Raw genomic sequence first — 19389 nt, 5'->3', positions numbered from 1 at the left:
TAAAATTATGTAGTTAAAGCAGTATTCTGTCATAGCTTTTTTGGGGGGATATTTAAACAGCAAATGTCTCGTAAGTGGTTCTTTAGAGTTATATAATGTTGCATTTCTTAGATTATTGCTCAATACTAAATTTTGTGATTTAATGGTTTACTACCTTTGTTTCCTTATCATTTTTTTTTCATCTCTTGAACCAACTGGGACATGAGACTCAAGGCTTACATATGTGTTTCTGTATGTGAATTCTCTAAACATTTACCAATTTGATAATATGAAATTTATTTACATTTTTTCTTATGATTTTCTCTATTTTTTAAAGAACAAGTACTTATTTATGTGTGAAGTTTACTAAAACTAAAAAGTTGAAAATCCTAAAGTGTCTGATGCCCATTAAACATTTAATACTTCCCCCCATTGTTCTCCTAAGAAATAAGATGCGTTTCTAGCTTCATTTTCCAGTCTCTTAAGCTTATGAAAGTAGTCGAGACAGTTTGTTGACCCCAAAGAGACCTTTGAGTCTCTGGCTTGTTAGACAACAGGGCCTGGACTCTTCATTGGCATTCAGATCACAGCCAGTCACTGGGCTCAGTGCAAAGCCAAGCACAGCTTTAGGATTTAGACAAAGCCATCCTGGCAAAGGAACCCAGTTGTCAGGGTAGCTGGCTGTATTGTAAAGAACTGTTGCATAATGGGGAGACCAAGTAGAACTATTAGGATGCAAATGTGAAAAAAATGGTGGAGCTAACCTGCAAAAACAAACATTTCTTTTTTTGGTGAAGAGTCTATTCATTGTTTCTTTCTTGTGTTTAACTTCTCTGGGCCTAGATGTAGTTGGTGCAATTTGAGTATATTATATTATGTTATCTTAATCTCTGGTCATAATTGCCATTCTGTATTACTTTAAAATGAATAGCTAATTTGTAGAAAGAGACTAGAGTACTATAGTGTTTTGGGATCATTTCATAATTTACAAGTGTGTCCTGTATGTAGCCTGCATCAGTTTTATATGTGATTTTTATTTCCATGTTAGGATGGGAGATCCTTTTGGCCTTGATTTTATTTCATTTGATTTATAAAAAAATTTTTTTCTCAACATTGCTATCTGGTAACTTTCCCAGTAGACTCTCAAAATTTTCTTTAATGTCGAATCTTTGTGGGATCAAGTATAAAGCTATGGAAATCCTTAAAACAGGGGTTAAATTTTATTTTACTGACATTTGAAGTACCGCTGTAGTTGTCCTTTTCTTTCTCACTTTTCATTCTTGTCTTGAGTGTCTACCTTTCCTTTTGGTTTCTACTACTTTCTTAGTTTTTATTTCTCTTTTTCTACTTTTCATCTTCCTTGGCAAAATATAATAGAATCCACACTTTGGTGAATGCTGCAGGGAAAGGGAAATAGTCATAGTAAAAGTAAAAAGTAGGAGTAGTAGAGGGGATTCCTCTTAATCTGGATTTAGGGAATAACGGTGATGGCTATGCTTTGTTGAACAATTATTATGTGCCAATCACTGTTTTAGGTGCTTTACATGGAATACCTCATTTAATTTTCACAACTTTATGGAGCAAGCAGTATTATCCCATTTGGCAGATGTGTATACCAAGGCACAGGGAAATAAAAATGACGTGCTTAAGCTCATTATACATTCTGTATATTGCAGAGTCAAGAAAGGCTTTGTAGATGTTGGGAAGGTAATGTGAGACTTGGAGAGTCAGAGTTGTCTGGCACAGTGTGAATGGAAGCCCAGGGTAGGGAAGAGGAAGCAACACAAGTGTGATAAATTTTGCAACTTCTGGTTCGTTCGAGTAGACTGGTAAAACTGGAACCAGTCTGTGAGGAAGGCACTGGTGAGAACTGCTACTGGAGAGAGAACTCCTAAGTGTGTAGATAATTTTGACATGGACTATTTAAGTGTGCTGTAGTTCATTTCTTAACACTTGTGTCTGTGAGGGTCCAGTTCCATGGATGTTCTGTGTTGGGGAGGCAGAAAGCAGTAACATGTGGGTGACATCTGTCTGAAGGTGGGAGGTTTTTAGAACCAGGTGAATTGGGCAAAGACTTGACACTCTCTGACTTGTTTTAAACTGGCCTACGCCTTCATGTGCTTTCTGTAGTTAGGTTTTCATTTCTTTATCTTGGCACTTTGTTGAATTTTTTTAAGGCCTTCTAATTTCTTGAAGATTGTCCTATGTGATATTTGCCATTCTTATTTTGTTTTGCCTTTGCAATATCTTTAAGAACAAAATAACTGTATAGTGGTTGTTTCTCTGATTTTGTATACAGCCTTTTCCCCTGAATTTTTGCCTTTTATTTTCTTCCAGGACTGTGCTCCTTCAACCTTCTTTAGTACCTTTCTTTTTGTATTATTTATTTATTTTTTATTTATTTGAAAGAATTAGAGAGACGGGGGCGGGGGGAGAGAGAGAGAGAGAGAGAGAGAGAGAGTCTGTTTTCCATCCGCTGGTTCAGTCCCCAAATGGCTGCAACAGCCAGGGCTGGACCAGATTGAAGCCAGGAGCCAGGAGCTTCTTGTGAGTCTCCCACATGTGTGCAGGGGCTGAAGCACTTGGGCCATCCTCTGCTGCTTTCCCAGGTGCATTAGCATGGAGCTGGATTGGAAATGGAGCAGCCATGACTCAAGCTGGTGCCCATATGGGATGCTGGCACTGCAGACAGTAGCCTAACCTCCTGCGCCACAGCACCAGCCCCACAATTTAAGCTTTTTAACAACTTTATGGTGGGCATTATTATACTATTACCCAATTTTATAGCGAAAGAAATGGCATTTCATGGGATTAATGTAGATAACGCTGATAATATAGCAGAGCTAGTATTTGAATCCAGTATCTAACTACAAAGCAGCATACGCACATGACCCCATGTCAAGCCTTTTGACTGGTACTTGTATTTTCTTTTACAGGTTTTTTTTTTCTCCTAATAATAAGTATATGGCTGATGGTTTAGGCTTAATATGGTCAATGCTAACTGCCTAAATTACCTGCTGTTGTATATATTATTTATTTAGGTCATGTTCTGTGTTTAACACCAGCAAAAGGAACTTTTTATTTTAATAATCCTTGAAGTCTTTTCAACCTCAGAATCCTTCTGTCATTCTCATTATTTTTCCCATGGTACCATGTCATAGACCTATCATTTTCTTCCTCTCCTTGTCAGTATTTCTGTCAACCCTTTAACTGGATTTACACTTTTACACACGTGACTGTGTTAAACATGCACCTATTTCTGCAGTTCAGTCTAATAAAAAATTAAAAGAATAGGGCTAGCTGGCCAACTAGTAACAGTGACCTGTATGAGTGTGAGAATGATAATGATTATGAAGAGAAGAGATATGACTGCTTCTATGCTAAAGTTTGCTGCTGGGTATGCTATAGTGGTCTCCAATCATGAGGAAAATGGTGAAAAGTGTTATGAGGGGAAATAAGACAAAATGCTTTTATGGCCATAAAATATATTACTAATTATTTTCCATATGAGTTACCTATTGTAAAAGCTTCAAATATCTTGGCTGGCACCGCAGCTCACTAGGCTAATCCTCCGCCTGTGGCGCCAGCACCCCGGGTTCTAGTCCCGGTCGGGGCGCCAGCACCCTGGATTCTGTCCTGGTTGCCCCTCTTCCAGGCCAGCTCTCTGCTATGGCCCGGGAGTGCAGTGGAGTCTGGCCCAAGTGCTAGGGCCCTGCACCCCATGGGAGACCAGGAGAAGCACCTGGCTCCTGGCTCCTGGCTCCTGGCTCCTGGCTTCGGATCAGCGCAGTGTGCCGGCTATGGCGGCCATTTGAGGGATGAACCAATGGAAAAGGAAGACCTTTCTCTCTGTCTCTCTCACTAACTCTGCCTGTCCAAAGGAAAAAAAAAAGCTTCAAATATCTTACCCTTTTAAGAGGTCTTGTTCTGTCTGACTTTCGTATTTCCTGGGCTTTGTATTAATACATTTTAAAAATCTGAGTTTAGAATAATATTTACAGTTATATAGTTAATTTGATTGCCATGTTTTTAGTGACAGTTAGCTTTTTGTCTTGGCATTCTGAAATTTCCTTTATTTCATTTAGTATTATGTTTCTGTGCTCTGTCTAGCCTATTGGTAGGCCATGCCTTTTAACTGCCATATAGTATTCCATTTAAATATGTAGGCTACATTTTGTTTATTCTTTGATTGGTGGACTTTTAGACTATGTCTCCCTTTTCCCATTGGTTCAATCGATACTGTAATTTGGGTTTCTTCCCAGTCAAAACTTTAAACAGCTTATTGAAAAAAAAAATGTTTTGTCTCCATACTATCTGGTTTAAAACAGAAGTTTTGAGTATTTAGTATTTTGCAGTTACCTGTTTTGCAGAAGCTTCTGGTTAAATTAGCTTAAATTGTGTAGAGTTTGTCCTGATTCTGTACCTAAGAATGAAAGTCCTGAACTGATCATTTTACTTGGAGTTAAATTGACATAGCACAGTACTGAACAGGTAAAAGGAAACAAAGTGTAGGAAAGCAGCTAATTATAGTAATTGCAGCTGGTTTCAAAGTACTTCTGACAGTTTGTGCATAATGCTTACTTGAAAGCATCAAATGGGTGTTAGTTGTGAAATAGAACACCTGTTTGTTGTTGAGCATGTGTTGATGCAGATGATTGTTGTTGTCAAAGCACCTTGATGTGGAGTAGTCCTGTTTACATTTACATTCTCCCCAAAGGATTAACAGTGTTCTTGCAATAAATTTGCAGTCTATTCTCCTCTCAAAGGCTGCTGTTTGGAGGGTGGTGTGAAAGAGGCAACAAGTGCTTGCTAATCACTTGAATATACGTAATTAGCTACAGTCTGGTGCACTGGTTTCTTTGTAGAACCATAACAATACTGATGGACAAACGCACCCAACAATAGATGTGTCACCATATAGTGGTTGAGAGTACTTGTTTGTTCACTGGTATTTATTCTTTATTTTTCTGGACTTGAGTTTTTATCTCCAGTACACACACTCTTTTCTTAGTTCTTTTTAATGAACCCCAGTGTCAGTTATTTAACAGCTTTTTAAAGTCACCACTAAGAAGTAGTGTTCCACATTTCTAGACTAAGTAGTTTGAGGTTATTTAAAAATCATTTGACGTATTTAGTAATTCCAAAGATTGAGAAACACCAGCTTCCAAGTATGCTGAATGGCTCAACGCAGTCCATACTGTAGACGAGTAAAGCAACAACAACAAAACACCAAAAAAACAAACTGTAGATTGTATATATCTATCCTATAAGCAACGAAGCAAAATACATTCTCTTACTTCCTAATGATTTAGCTTTGCATTAGACTGGAGTGGCTCTGTTTGTAGAACTATTTAGACATTAAACTTTGCGTCTTGAAATATGGGTGCATACAAGGGTCACTGGCCTTCTATAAAAGCTGTTAGGCTGTGGTAATTGTTTTCCTTTCCCATTCTCCATTATAATCAGATCCACTCGGGCTTTAGGGCCCAATCCCAAGAAAGTTGTGCACAGATGGTCAGTACTAACTTAGCATTCTACAAGTCTGTGTGTATTTTCTCCCTCCAAAACTTTTTTTTTTTCTGATAAAACTGTCAGATTTTGAAAATTCTGCTTTGGATCTATTAGGGAAGACGCTTTGTATTAGAAGAGAGGCTTGTGCTCTTTATCTCTTTAGAAGATTGTATTGTTGGCCTTTTTGTGAAACCTACAAGTGGCAGGCAAGCAGCCTTAACTATAACCTAAGTGCAGTGTAGTATTTCTTAAAGTGTGATGTTTGAGATTATTTTAGGTAGTACATAGGGGAAATTTGCCTATTATTTATTTTCAGATATTAGAAGAATATGACTGGCTGTTAAACCTGGCCTTTCATGGTATGCAGATCAACAGAGGTATCTACATGAGGACACAGACTGTGTATTCAGAGCCTTCAGAGCAAGAGACTCAGCCACCCAGCATCCCTTCTCTTTGGTCGAGACTCAAAGGGAGGCAAAAAAACTTTATAAGTGGGAAAAATGGAAGACTTCAGGAGTGCTGTGATCAGAGGCTGCTGGCCTGGGCACACTGCAGCCTGGGCATCTTATTGGACTGGTTTGAGGAGAACCTTTAGCTTTCTGTGGTTAAACTTGGGAAAGCTGGCAGTCCTTGCCCAAGTCCTGATGGTTCTAGTCTTCTTGCTGCAGAGCTTATGGTTTGGCTACCTCGCAGAGCCTCTGGGTCAGAGTTCTGTTGTCCAATATGGTCTGACTGTTGTCTGTTACTATATTTAACCTGCCAGTTCGTCCTCTTGCTAAGATGAGGCTAGATTGATTGAGGAAAATATGTAAATCTATATAAAGAAGAATATTAAGTGAATAATCCAATGACATGACTATGACAAAAATTGTGAAGGTGGTAAGTAAAAGAAATTTAGGGAAGTAAACTAAAAAACTGTTAAATTTTATGTATCAGGATTTTCATTAAGTGTTTTCTAAGTCTATTTTATTTCGTCTTTTAAATTTTTTAAAAGACTTGTTTATTTGAAAGTGAGAATTACAGAGAGAGGGAAAGACAGAAATCTTCTGTACACTGGTTCACTCCCCAAATGACTGCAATGGCCAGGGCTGAGCCAACCTGAAACCAGGAGTCAGGAGCTTCATTTAGGTTGTCCCTGTAGGTATCAAGAGCCCAAGGACTTGGGGCTCTCTTCTGCTGCTTTCCCAGGCACATTAGCAGGGAACTGGATCAGAAGTGCAGCTGCCAGGGCTTAAACCTGTGCTCATACTGGATGCTGGCCTTGCATGTGGCAGCTTAACCCACTGTGCCACAACGCCAGCCCCTATTTCATTCTCTTAACAGCCCTACAAAGAGAATACTAGAATCCCAAAATTCATTCTAAGGGTTACAAGGGTTAGGGAAATACTTGGTTTGTGGAGATTGGGCTAAGCCAGAGCTTTCTGACTCAGAAGACGTTAGTCTGAGGCATGAACCTTTAGACTGCAAAGGTGTTAACTCCACAAATTGAGGCATTTGACTGTAAAAAAATAATCTTTGAGCTTTCTCTCTCTTTTTTTGGATAAAGGAAGCTTAAACGGTAATCTCTCCATTAATTTTTAAAAACTGAGAAGGCTGTGTATTTCCTTGTGTGAAGCTGACCTTTCTATCTGCATAGAGAAGACTTTAGCTCACCCTTACTACTATTGCTCTATTGACTTCTTCTGAAAAGAGGGACTCAGGGTCTGGCCTCTTACCACTTGTTTCCCTCTCAGTTCCTTTTGCTGTTACATCAGATCAGGTGTTCTCTAAATTTTTGCTGGTTCTGTGTTCTCTGTTACCTTATTATTGGTGATAATACCTTAATGCCATTCAAATTAGAGATGTGAGTGGTAGAAAGCCTGACTGAACTGCTGCAACTTAGTGTCTGTGTCCTGGAGAGCAATGCGTTCCTTTGTTGTAATTTTGGCTTGTGGTGCATGACTTTTGATGTCCCAGATATTTACATATAAATTTTTATGCTATAAACAATGCAAAAATGTTTCTGAAATATAAAAATACTTGATACTCTTAGGAAGGGATCAGTAAAAGGGAGACATTGAAAATATAGGTCATATGAAAATGAGTTATTTTATTCTTTCATTAAAAATGATTCATTCTCATTGGTGAAGATTAAAAATATAAGAAAATTATTTTTTAAATTTTATTTATTTGAAAGAATTACAAAGAGAGGTGAGACAGAAAGAGAGAGACAGAGAAAGAGAGAATCTTCTTGTTTGCTGCTTTACCCCCCAGGTGGCTACTACAGCTGGAGCTGAGCCCATCTGAAGCCAGGAGCCAGAAGCTTCTTCTGAGTCTCCCATGTGGGTGCAGGGGCCCAAGGACTTGGGCCATCTTCTACTGCTTTCTCAGGCACATTAGCCGGAGCTGGATAAGAAGTGGAACAGCTGGGACTCAAACCAGAGCCCATATAGGATGCTGGTGCTTCAGGCCAGGGCTTTAACCTGCTGTACCACAGTGCTGGCTCAAAAATTATAATTTTGTAAAACATGTTATTTCACATTTTGTTCATCTTTTGTCTGTCTACATACTTTCATAAATTTGAAACCCAACATTTGAAATTTTGTATTTTTTCTCAATACTGTAAACATTTTCTTTTATCATTAAGGACTTTTCATAAGCATTTTAATAAAAATTTATTTAGCAATTCTCCTTAAGTACTGGGTAGTTAAAATGGATTTTAGAGTTTTAAAATTAATTTGAGAGGCAGAATGACACAGAGAGTGAGCGAGCAGTCCCATCCTTCGGTTCATTCCTCAGAATGCTTCTAACTGCCAGGGCTGGGCTGAGTCCAGAGCCAGGAACATGTCCAGGCTTCCTACATGAGTAGCAGCAACCCAGTTACTGCTGTGTCCCACCTGGGCACTCCAAATGAGACATGGGCCTCTTAAACCACCCCCCCCCCTTTTTTAAAAGATTTATTTATTTATTTGAAAGCCAGAGGTACACAGAGGAGAGACAGAGAGAGAGAGGTCTTCCATCCAGTGGTTCACTCCCCAGATGGCTGCAACAGCTGGAGCTGAGCCCATCCGAAGCCAGGAGCCAGGAGCTTCCTCCGGGTCTCTCACTTGGGTGCAGGCGCCCAAGGACTTGGGCCATCTTTCACTGTTTTGCTAGGCCATAGCAGAGAGCTGGATTGGAAATAGAGCAGCTGGGTTTCAAACTGGCGTCCATATGGGATGCAGGCACTTCAGGTCGGGGTATTAACCTGTTACACCACAGCGCCGGCCCCCAAGGGCCTCTTAATCCTTAAGCTAAATCTTCGCCCTTGAATTTTTTGCTTTTTGGTGGATTTTTAATGGTCTTTTAAAGAAAGATTTATTTTATTTATTTGAAAAAAAGAGAGAGAGAGGTCTTCTATCTGCCGATTCACTCTCCAAATGGCCACAAAGGCCAGGTGGAGGCCCGGCTGAAGCCTTGAGTTGAAAGCCTCACTCTGGTCGTCTCCCACATGGGTGCAGGGGACCTGGGCCATCTTTGCTTCTTCCTAGGTGCAGTTAGCCGGGAGCTGGATCAGGAGTGGAGCAGCCGGGTCTCAAACTGGTGCCCTTGTGGTATGCCGAAGTTGCAGGTGGTGGCTTAACCAACACTGTACCACAGTGCTAGCCCCTTTTGGTGGATTTTAAAAGTGGCTGAAAGGATATAGTTGTTTTCATGGCTCTTTTAAATCTATAAGGAACTTGGTATTTTTTTTTTTTCAAAAAAGATTGTACCAATTTAAGTTCCCACCATATTCTGATGCTTTAAACTCAGTTTACATGCTCTTCCTTTCACATGCCTTTGGATTCCTTCCTTTTTCAGAGACTTCTCAGTTTTAGTCATCCCATCTCTTGCATCACCAGCCTCTGTCTCACTTTATCGTGCATGTTGGTGTCTAAACCTGATGTGGTATTTTCCATCCTAAAAGGAGAGGCCCTTCCCTGACTCTCTTTCCAGTGTGTTTTAGCATGTAGCATTAACATATACTAAAAAATTCAGTAGTGTTAAAGGGGTAGAACCATCAGCATTCAAGCAGTCTTGTCAACTAGGCAATAGATATTTCACTGAATTTTTGTCTAATTATTACACACACTAGCAGTTTAGAAATGAGAAAAGGAGTGTTCACTCCTTTTATTTTCTGTTTAATACAGAACAGAAAACAAACTTCATCACCAGCTTTTTATACATTTACAATTTTAAAGAACATCAATTACGCAAGAAAAGGGTTTAAGAATGAAAAGTGTTTTACAGACACCAGCCTTAATGGTGAGTGGCCAGTAGCAGCAGAAGCCACTTTGTAATTACTAGCGGTAAGCAGAGGTGCAGAATTCTTTGCCAGATGTTTTAGGAAGTCATGCAGATAGCCCAACAGTAATGCAAGGCTCTTCTCATCAAAGGATGTGTAGGCCAACATGGCTCCAGCTCTTACAAATAATCCCAGGAAGTGTGGTGCTCCATAAACTGGGGACAGTGGCACATCAGGATGAGCCAAGAGGATTTTGGCTTTCCGGGGCCTTTCAGACTTGTGGAGGCGCTGAGTGCCTAGCGTTGCAGTACTCAGTCTTACCACAACCTTATTGGCTGCGTGTTCCTTATTACCTACATTCCCTGCGCTGTCTTGGAATGTGCCTCTTCCAGAATAGCATGTGCATCCTCTTAGCAGGAAGTTGAAACAGCTGCTTCTGCCTGGTTACCAATTCCCAGCATTCAGTGAATGAAAGCCACGGCTTTAATTCTTCAGGAATCTTCCCCTCAACTTCCATTCTACTCTTAAATGCCTCCTCGCTTTGCACAGTGGATTCATGGCTTTCAAGGGGCTAGGGGTGCTTCTCTGGTACTGCCGCCATCTGTTTCCAGGAGGCGTCTGCTTGTTCTTTCTTGTCTTCCTCACTGATCCTGAAGGGGGGGCCACTCAGCACCGCGACGCCCTCCATCTCCCTGGGCCAGCTGGTTTAAGATGCTTCTTCCTGAGGAGGCTCCTCTCACTTCTCACTTTTCATCTGTTGCTCTGGTTGTTTTGAAGTCATCTGAAAGAACTGACATCATCTGATCCAGAACAGTTTTTGTGCAACAGCATTGTGACTGACTGTCTAGTCCTAACTCTTCTAAGGTTTCTGGTAAGGGAAGAGGTTGATGATGTAAATTCAGTTTCTAGTTTGATGGGATTCCAAGCTGCAAGCACACAAGAGCCTCTTGCATAATTTTGTGAATGATGAAAACTTAGAATTGGCATTTAGCTGCAGATGCGGGCTGTCCACATTGTCTTAAGCTGTAGATAAGAGAAAGTGGAGTTTATTGAGGCTCAGACAGAAGGAGAAGACCACGTGATCAGAGTTTTGACTGGGTGTGTGTGTGGGGGGAGGAGAAGGCAAGGTCAGTATGGACAGAGAACCAAAGTGTGGTTAAGGTGGGTCTGGTCTGATTCCTGTGTGTGTGTGTGTGTGTGCGCACCTGCATGTCTGGATAGGGTTGGGTAAGGAGCTTGACATGACAGCAAGGGTAAAGACTCTTAGGAAGGATTGCTAGTTTCCACTGAATAGTTGAGTCTTTAAGGAGGCAACCGGAGCACAGTCAAATCATATGCCAGGGCAGGGAGTTTCCTGGAATAGTGAAGCCATGTTAAGGTAGACGGGAGTTGGTTGGGGAGCTGGTAGTTTCAGTCTTTAGTGTTCAAGTTTTGTATGGTTTGTATTAAACTATTGACGTCATAGTTACAGTATTTTACTTCAACTGTTGGAGTGGTTATTTTTCATTTCGTTTAGAAAGAGGAAACCAAGTACTATGTAGTTAGGTCAGTTTTTACAAGAGGTTTACGTCTCCCTCTGGCTAACTATCAAATCAGTATTATGATTATTTTTTTAAACTCATGTCAGATCCATTAAACTTTTTTGACTGATGCTTATAAAATAGTTATCATGCTTTATTTTCTCGGTTCTCTTATCTGCTAAAAGAACTTTGCAACATAAGCGTGGAGGGTCCTCTGGTGTAGACTGAAAGGAGGTGAAGCTTCACTCCATGACTTCCAAAGACATCCATGTTAACTGTTTGAAGAAGAACAGGGTTTTCGGCTTTGCATGTTTCAACCTACGAATTACAATTAAGGGCAAGAAGTCTTAGCAAACTTTTCGTACTCTAGGCTGATTTATGAAGACTGAAAATAGAATTAATTACATGTTGACTGTTGTCTGTCCTTTAGTTTGCCTTCCTTAACAGATGCCATGTCCAGCATGGTTTCTGACCAGTGACGTGCACTGAGCCTCACTGTGTGCTCTGTATGATGTGCTCCTTCAAAGTGGTGATGTGTTCACATTCATACTTGCATGAATTGCTCGTTGTTTGTTTGTTTTAAATTTTGTGATGACCTGGGGCATGGAAGGAATCTGTTGCAGAAGGAAGAGGCAGGTTTTATGGCAAAGCTGACATATTCCTCTCAGTTTAGACAGGGAGCCTGACTGCACCGCCAGTGCACTTGCATAATCTTACCAGCTTTTTTGACTCCACAGTGCTCACTTGGTTGAAGGATCCTGAGTGTTTGGATAAAACAAGCTCCTTTTTGCTTTCTGTCTGTGTCCTACAAAGTCCTTATCTGCTATTTATTTATTTTTGGGGATGCTCTGGCTCTTAAGGGCTGTGAGAATGTTAACAGAGGACAACTTTGACTGTTTGTTTTAAAGATCCATTTATTTTATTCAAAAGAGTTACAGAGAGAGGGAGAGACAGAGACTGAGAAGTCAGGAGCCTCTTCTGGGTCTCCAACATGGGAGCAGCGGCCCAAGCACTTGGGCCATCGTCTGCTGCTTTCTCAGGCCACCAGCAGGGAACTGTAAGTAGAAGTGGAATAGGCAGGACTCGAACCATTGCCCATATGCGATGCCGGTGCCACAGGTGGAGGCCTAACCTACTACTCCACAGCAGTGGCCCCAAATTTGACTCTTAGCGCATTCTGGCCCATTTTCAGCATTAAACCCCTGATGGGTTTTTCTTTTGACAACTTTTGTGGGTGTGGGACTGAGTGCTGCTAGCTTACAGATAATGAACTTTCTCTTGGGTTGAGAAAGACAGTGTTGATTGATAAACTTAATGACTGCAGACTGTTTTTTCAGGAAGTTAGTATTTTGTTATTTTGAGAACAAAATACTTAAAAAACCATGTTAAACATTTGCTATGTTTGGTTTGTTACCTGCACTAATTGATTTGCTTTATGTGTGTAAAAATATTTTTTACATTTTTAAGTTAGGTTTAATGATATTAACTCTTTGTTTCATAGATAACCATATGATTTTACCAGTGGTGTTTCCTTAAATGTCCTTTAACACATGTGTAATGAATCTTGTTTTGCTTACCTGTTTTTCATAAATAATTGAAGTGGATTTGGCCAACATGCTGGGGAGTGAGTTATCCTCAAGATGAAGCTCCAAATGCCTCATTGTATTATTTATTTTGCTCAGGAACAGAGTAATCAAAAGGCCATCAGCACCCACCGGGATCATGCACATGTTAGCTTTTGAGGTGTTAAGCTCCAGACTCCCTTCAGATATTTTATAAATACTAACCTTTTAAAGAGGCCAATAGCTTTCCTAGTCTCTTACTAAATAATTACCTGAGGAGTGAGTGCACACAGCCAGCTTACTGTGTATACTTTGTCACTGTAAAAATTCCAATAGAATACTTGTAAATACTTAGTATTTGTAGAGTATTTCAGTAAAATGAATGCTTATATGTAAGTAAATGTATTGCTTATTCACTTTGAATCAGTGGTGACATCTTTTAGTCAAATATACATGGCATGTACGAGTATATCCTTTTTATTAATGTAGCCAAATTATGTACGCCAATTATCATTTTCATTGTTTTTTCTTGGTGATACTTTAGAAGAATTAAATGTATCTGAACTGTATATTGAAGAAGCCAAAGTGGCATTCAAAAGGAATGTAAAGATAATCTCTTAAACATACTGTTTTATTTCCTTTAGTTGCTGTTGAAGACTTGATTTTGGTAGTCGTGCTCTCACCAGCAGCCCTTGCAAATTGCTGAGAGTTGTGAGCAGTGTCATTGCTGGAGCATATTATTCTTGTCTCTGAAGCAGAGACACAAAAAGTGGCTCAGTCTGCTGTTACCTAGGCACACTGATCACCTTTTCCTGGAGAGTGGCAAATTCTTTTTGCCTGTCACCTTTGCAAATAGCCCTGCACCCACATGGAGGCCTTCTTTCACTCACATCAGCTGGTGAAATTGTATCCATTTATCCTTTAAGGTGGAGCTTAAGTTTCACCTGTTTTATCACCTGTTTCATCAGTTGTCCCCCTGCCCCTATATGAATACAATTTCAGGCTTCTGGAAATCTGCCAGAACTCACCTGGTTGCACTTAGCATAATTTTGTTACTTGTGATTGTTCTTTTTCCTGCTGTATTTTAAGATATTTTGTATCAGTAGTTTCCTTGTATTCATCCTTTTCTCCCCTACCGCGTTACATTGTTGACCAGAGATTTGCTGAGTGAATTAGTGTGGATTGTAATTTAACATTCAAGTTTCTTCTTCCAGGAGAAATTTACCTCCTAAGTTAGTATTTTTTAAAGGATGGGTTGTAGTCAACCTGTTTAAGAATCTTCTAGAATGCTTCTTATAAGTACAGTTTTCCGGAAACTAGAATTAAAAAGTCTAGATATGGGATCCTGGGAAAGGCTGTCTGTGGTAAGTTGTATTTACACTAAAATTCTCTTCAATTATGATGGGAACTAAAAAGAAAATGTAGTTCAGCTTGGAAGTATGTATTTTACACACAGTTTTGTCAAATATAAGTAACAATAAGGTACCATAAATTTTATAATGTAGAAAAATTTCCCTCATTTTTGTACTTAGAAAAATGTCTTTGGAAAATGAACTTTATTGAGTCTCAGTTTTTGGTCTTTTTTTTTTTTTTTTTTTTTGACAGGCAGAGTGGACAGTGAGAGAGAGAGACAGAGAGAAAGGTCTTCCTTTGCCGTTGGTTCACCCTCCAATGGCCGCTGCAGCCGGCGCATTGCGCTGATCCGAAGCCAGGAGCCAGGTGCTTCTCCTGGTCTCCCATGAGGGTGCAGGGGCCATCCTCCACTGCACTCCCTGGCCACAGCAGAGAGCTGGCCTGGAAGAGGGGCAACTGACACAGAATCTGGCGCCCCGACCGGGACTAGAACCCGGTGTGCTGGCGCCGCAGGTGGGGGATTACGCGTTGAGCCACGGCGCCGGCCAGTTTTTGGTCTTGTTTACTGATTGCTCATCTAATGTTTTTCTGGGGTTTGTAAAACTACAAACAGGTGGAACCAACTGAACTTGTTGCTATGTAAAGTAGAAGTAGTAGGGACTACATACCCAATGGAGAGTAGGCTTATCATCTCTCCGGGAATTACTCTTGTTTTTTTTTTTTTTTCCTCTCAGTTTTTTATTTTATCCTGTTTTGTATCATCTCATTTGTTTAGTGGCTATAGATATTTCCATTTGAGGACCTCAGGGACAAGAGCCCTGTTAACCTCTCCTGTCTAAAGCAGCTATGTTACAGTGGCTCTAAAAAGCATCTCTGAGTGCAGTAATTTAAGGATCATTTATACATTATGGAATGGAATTTTATAGCATCTGACTTAGAAAATCAGAATGCACATTTTGTAGAAACCAATTTTTAAATGAAGTCACTTGAGAGACAATGTTATTTAACTTGAATTTTGCAGTGTTACCTAAAAAGAAGCCAGGGAAAACATTTTATTCTTTGTTGTGTGATTTTTCCATGGGAGGATTGTACTTTGAGTATATGGATCAGATCCTTGAATCAGTAACAGTATAAGATGAGAAGTATTAATGTGACATAGTGAGTTTATCTTATAATTTCTAGAATAAATTTAACTTGCATTCTGAGATCTGGAGATGGAAGAGACAATTGATTCATAGTAGACTTCTGCAAAGCAGTAAATTTTATGTTCACCTCTAGCAGGGCTATAGATGAAGAAAACAGCTTTCAAAGTATGGCTTTCTTTCTTTTTCTCTTTCCTGAATAGTGACAGGCATCTATGAATAGTGATGAATTCAGGAGACTCCTAGGCTAGACATTATCTTGACAGTTGGTGGACAGATGCTCCTAACTGAGTGTGAGACTGAGGTATTCAGAAAAGCACTTCAAAACATGCTCCTATGCCAGCCAACATTATTTTTGATAAATTGGGATTCACTTTTTAACTGCTTTGTAACAATGTTTCTTGATATAGGACCTGGTAAGAACTGGGTAAAATATTTATGGTTTATTGTGAGCATAATAACATCTAGTCATTTTACAAATTGTTTTAAAAGTTACTGTGGCTTATAAACATGTATCAAAAAAGAGAGAACACATAGATATCCACAATTGTACCATGCACATTTTGAGAGAAAATAAATGTGAAAAATGTCTTTGATAATTTTGGAAATGTGTACTCAGACTTTTTTTCTTGTGTTACTTGAGAAAGAATAATTCCTTCTTAGATATCTGTAGTGATGTTTGTTTTTATGCTGTTAATGTATAATGAAATACATTATTTCAGGTATAATTTGTCATTTTTTTTTCTGAGTTAGTTGATGTTTTATTGAAGAAATGGATCTTTATGTCATTTCTTTGGGTTTAGAAAGAAGTCTTCCACCTTTTCCAGTGGGAGTTGGGAAGGTCATTCTCAACAGAGGTTCTCCATTTTGGAATTTGTTCTTCTTATGAGCTGGGGAGAATATTCTGACTTTCTGTGTTCACCTTTAAAGGCCTTCTCTGATTTTAGTCAGGCTTTGGTCTTGAGGTATGATGGTCACCGGAACGATGATGATATATGATGGTGGAAATTTCTTCTATAAAACAGATTTTAGCAATGATGTTTTGTCCTTGGCATTTCATTCATGTGTGTGCACTCAGAAACATGCAAGGAATGTTTTAAAATTTAGATGGAACTACTTTAATGGAATTGTGACTTTATATTATAAAGTAAGTTGTTCTTAATACATTATCCCTCATAGTATTTTTTTTTGTCTGTTCTACTTAATATGACTGGTTTAATTCTGTAATTATCACACAGTTATTCTTAAGTGTTGAAAATTAACTGAAATGTGATCCCTGTTAAACATAAGAGTGGGAATAAGAGAGGGAAGAGATGTATAATTTGGGGCATGCTCGGGCTGACTTGCCCCAATTGGTAGAGTTGGAAACATACCAGGGGATTCCAATTCAATCCCATCAAGGTGGCATGTGCCAATGCCATCTCACTACTCCAAGTGATCAATTTCAGTTCACAATTGATCATAATGAAAGGACTAAGAGTCAAAGGGAGCACATAAACAAGTCTAGTATCTGCTAACACCAACCGATAGAATAAATAAAGGGGAGAGTGATCCAACATGGGAAGTGAGATACTCAGCAGACTCATAGAATGGCGGATGTCCTAAATAGCACTCTGGCCTCAGAATCAGCCCTAAAGGCACTCGGATCTGGCTGAAAAGCCCATGAGAGTATTTCAGGCATGGAAAGCCAAGACACTCTGGCAAAAAGATCTCTGTGAGTGAGATCCCAGTGGAAAGAACAGGTCTTCAAAGAGGGAGGTGCCTTTCTCTGAAGGGAGGAGAGAACCTCCACTTTGACTATGACCTTGTCTAAACAAGATAAGAGTCGGAGAACTCAAGGGGCTTCCATAGCCTTGGAAACTCATAACTGGTGCATAGGGAGATTACTGATGCCATAAACAGGAGTGTCAATTGGTAAAGTCAACAACAGGAGTCACTGTGCACTTACTCCTCATGTAGGATCTCTGTCCTTAACGTGCTGTACACTGAGGCTTAATGCTATAACGAGTACTCAAACAGTATATTTCACTTTGTGTTTCTATGGGGGTGCAAACGACTGAAATCTTTACTTAATGTACACTAAACTGATCTTCTGTAAAAAAAAAAAAAAAAAAAAAGAAAGAAATTATCAATTCCCAACTTGACTCTCACTGGGATTAAACATGACAATAGGTCTGATCTGATTTCATCATCATTTAAAAAAAATCATCTATTATTTTTCACTTTATGTTTCTGTGTGGGAGCAAACTGTTGAAATACTTACTTAAGGTATACTAAGCTGATCTTCTGTATATTAAGATAATCGAAAATGAATCTTGATGTGAATGGAAGGGGAGAGGGAGTGGGAAAGGGGAGGGTTGTGGGTGGGAGGGACGGTATGGGGGGGGAAGCCATTGTAACACATGAGTCGTACTTTGGAAATTTATATTCATTAAATAAAAGAAAAAAAAATTATAAAGTAAGTTGTTGCTATTTTCAGTGTATGTGTGTGTGTGTGTGTGTGTGTGTTTATAGTGTTTTTCTTTTATGGAAACCTGTTCAAATATAAGAAATTAATCCAGCAGTCTAGTACTTTTAACATGAATATAGCAGATGTGTCAAAATATATGAATTGTGGCCGGCGCCGCGGCTCACTAGGCTAATCCTCTGCCTGCGGCACCAGCACCCCGGGTTCTAGTTCCGGGCGGGGCGCCGGATTCTGTCCCGGTTGCTCCTCTTCCAGTCCAGCTCTCTGCTGTGGCCTGGGAAGGCAGAGGAGGATGGCCCAAGTGCTTGGGCCCTGCACCTGCATGGGAGACCAGGAGGAAGTACCTGGCTCCTGGCTTTGGATTGGCGCAGCGCGCCGGCCATAGCGGCCATTTGGGGGGTGAACCAATGGAAAGGAAGACCTTTCTTTCTGTCTCTCTCGCTCACTGTCTAACTCTGCCTGTCAAAAAAAAAAAATATGAAATGTTCTTAATGTTAAGCATTTTGTTGATGAGAATAACAATGCCTGCTATGATATTTTAAGCTGTATAAATTCTGGAGGCTGTAAAGTTATAATGTATTCATTTCTGAAATGTTTTTGGAAATTATTTATGATGTTTTTTATGCTTGGCTGTTTTAGAAATTTTTATTATATAATATATAGAGATTTAAATTTGATATAAAATTATAATGCCTAGGTTACTTTTTATCTTTTTTCAAAAGTTATCTGTAGGGTAATTTCACCTCTGATGGACCTGATCCAGGCGCTGCAAAGCTACAGTAGTAGTAATATCTGTTTTATTTTAGCATTGACATTCTTTGATTCTGTGGATTATTAGATAGAATTCCATTGTGATACTAAATTTCTCAGGGTTATTAATTCCCTGTTCTTTGCAAAATGTAAATAATAAGAACTATAAGGGTACTACATATTTATATTTGGTAGTCATGTTTTCCAGTGTAACATATTGTGGCATATACTTTAGAAGAATGGTTTACCTGCCTATTTTTCTGAGAGATACACTGTTAGCTTTTGAGAATAGTTGGAACAAGAGGGAAGATACAAAAATTGGACAAGATGTGCTAGCATTTTGATCCCAATTTGCATTTACTCTTTATGTTTATCTACTTTATGATTTTAAAAAGACATTCATACTTGAGTATTTTCTTAGCTGATTTAATTCTTGAATTAAGGTGATATTGTTGTCTTACCAAGTTTTTGTTTTCTGTTTACATCTTTTAGACCAGATCAATTAAGCTAAGTCAGATTGAGGGAAGAAACTATTTAGGAACAAAATCATGGAATGCTATGTAGTATGGTAAAACACATGAATATTACTCTTTTACATGTTTTGACACTTGCTTATATATTAACCTATATTTTACAAATATATGTATGTATAGTCTCACCAAAAGGACTGTAAGCTCAGTAGCAGAAACTGCTTTTTTCTTTTGGTAAAATATATATAACATAAAGTTTACCATTTTAATCATTTTTAGATATATGGTTGCTTTCATTTCTTATGTGTCTCTCATGGCATCATGGTAGTTAAGTGAGAATTTATTTGAGAACATGCTGTTGATTTTCAGTGCAGCACAGACTGGCTCGTTGT

At 39.2% G+C, this 19389-nt stretch overlaps 1 protein-coding gene and 1 pseudogene across 5 annotated transcripts in view; one reads left to right on the top strand and one right to left on the bottom strand.

The window, feature by feature from the left end:
* The window catches only part of AKT3 (AKT serine/threonine kinase 3), a 307020-nt gene that overhangs the window by 99110 nt on the left and 188521 nt on the right, over positions 1-19389 (top strand). The gene's annotated exons all lie outside the window — the stretch shown is intronic.
* The window catches only part of LOC103351013 (mortality factor 4-like protein 2), a 37897-nt pseudogene continuing 28205 nt past the window's right edge, over positions 9698-19389 (bottom strand).

This window comes from Oryctolagus cuniculus, chromosome 13 (assembly GCF_964237555.1).
Source record: "Oryctolagus cuniculus chromosome 13, mOryCun1.1, whole genome shotgun sequence".
Taxonomy (NCBI): domain Eukaryota; kingdom Metazoa; phylum Chordata; class Mammalia; order Lagomorpha; family Leporidae; genus Oryctolagus; species Oryctolagus cuniculus.
Note: the sequence above shows the minus strand (reverse complement) of the source record. Positions and strands in the feature narration are given on the sequence as shown.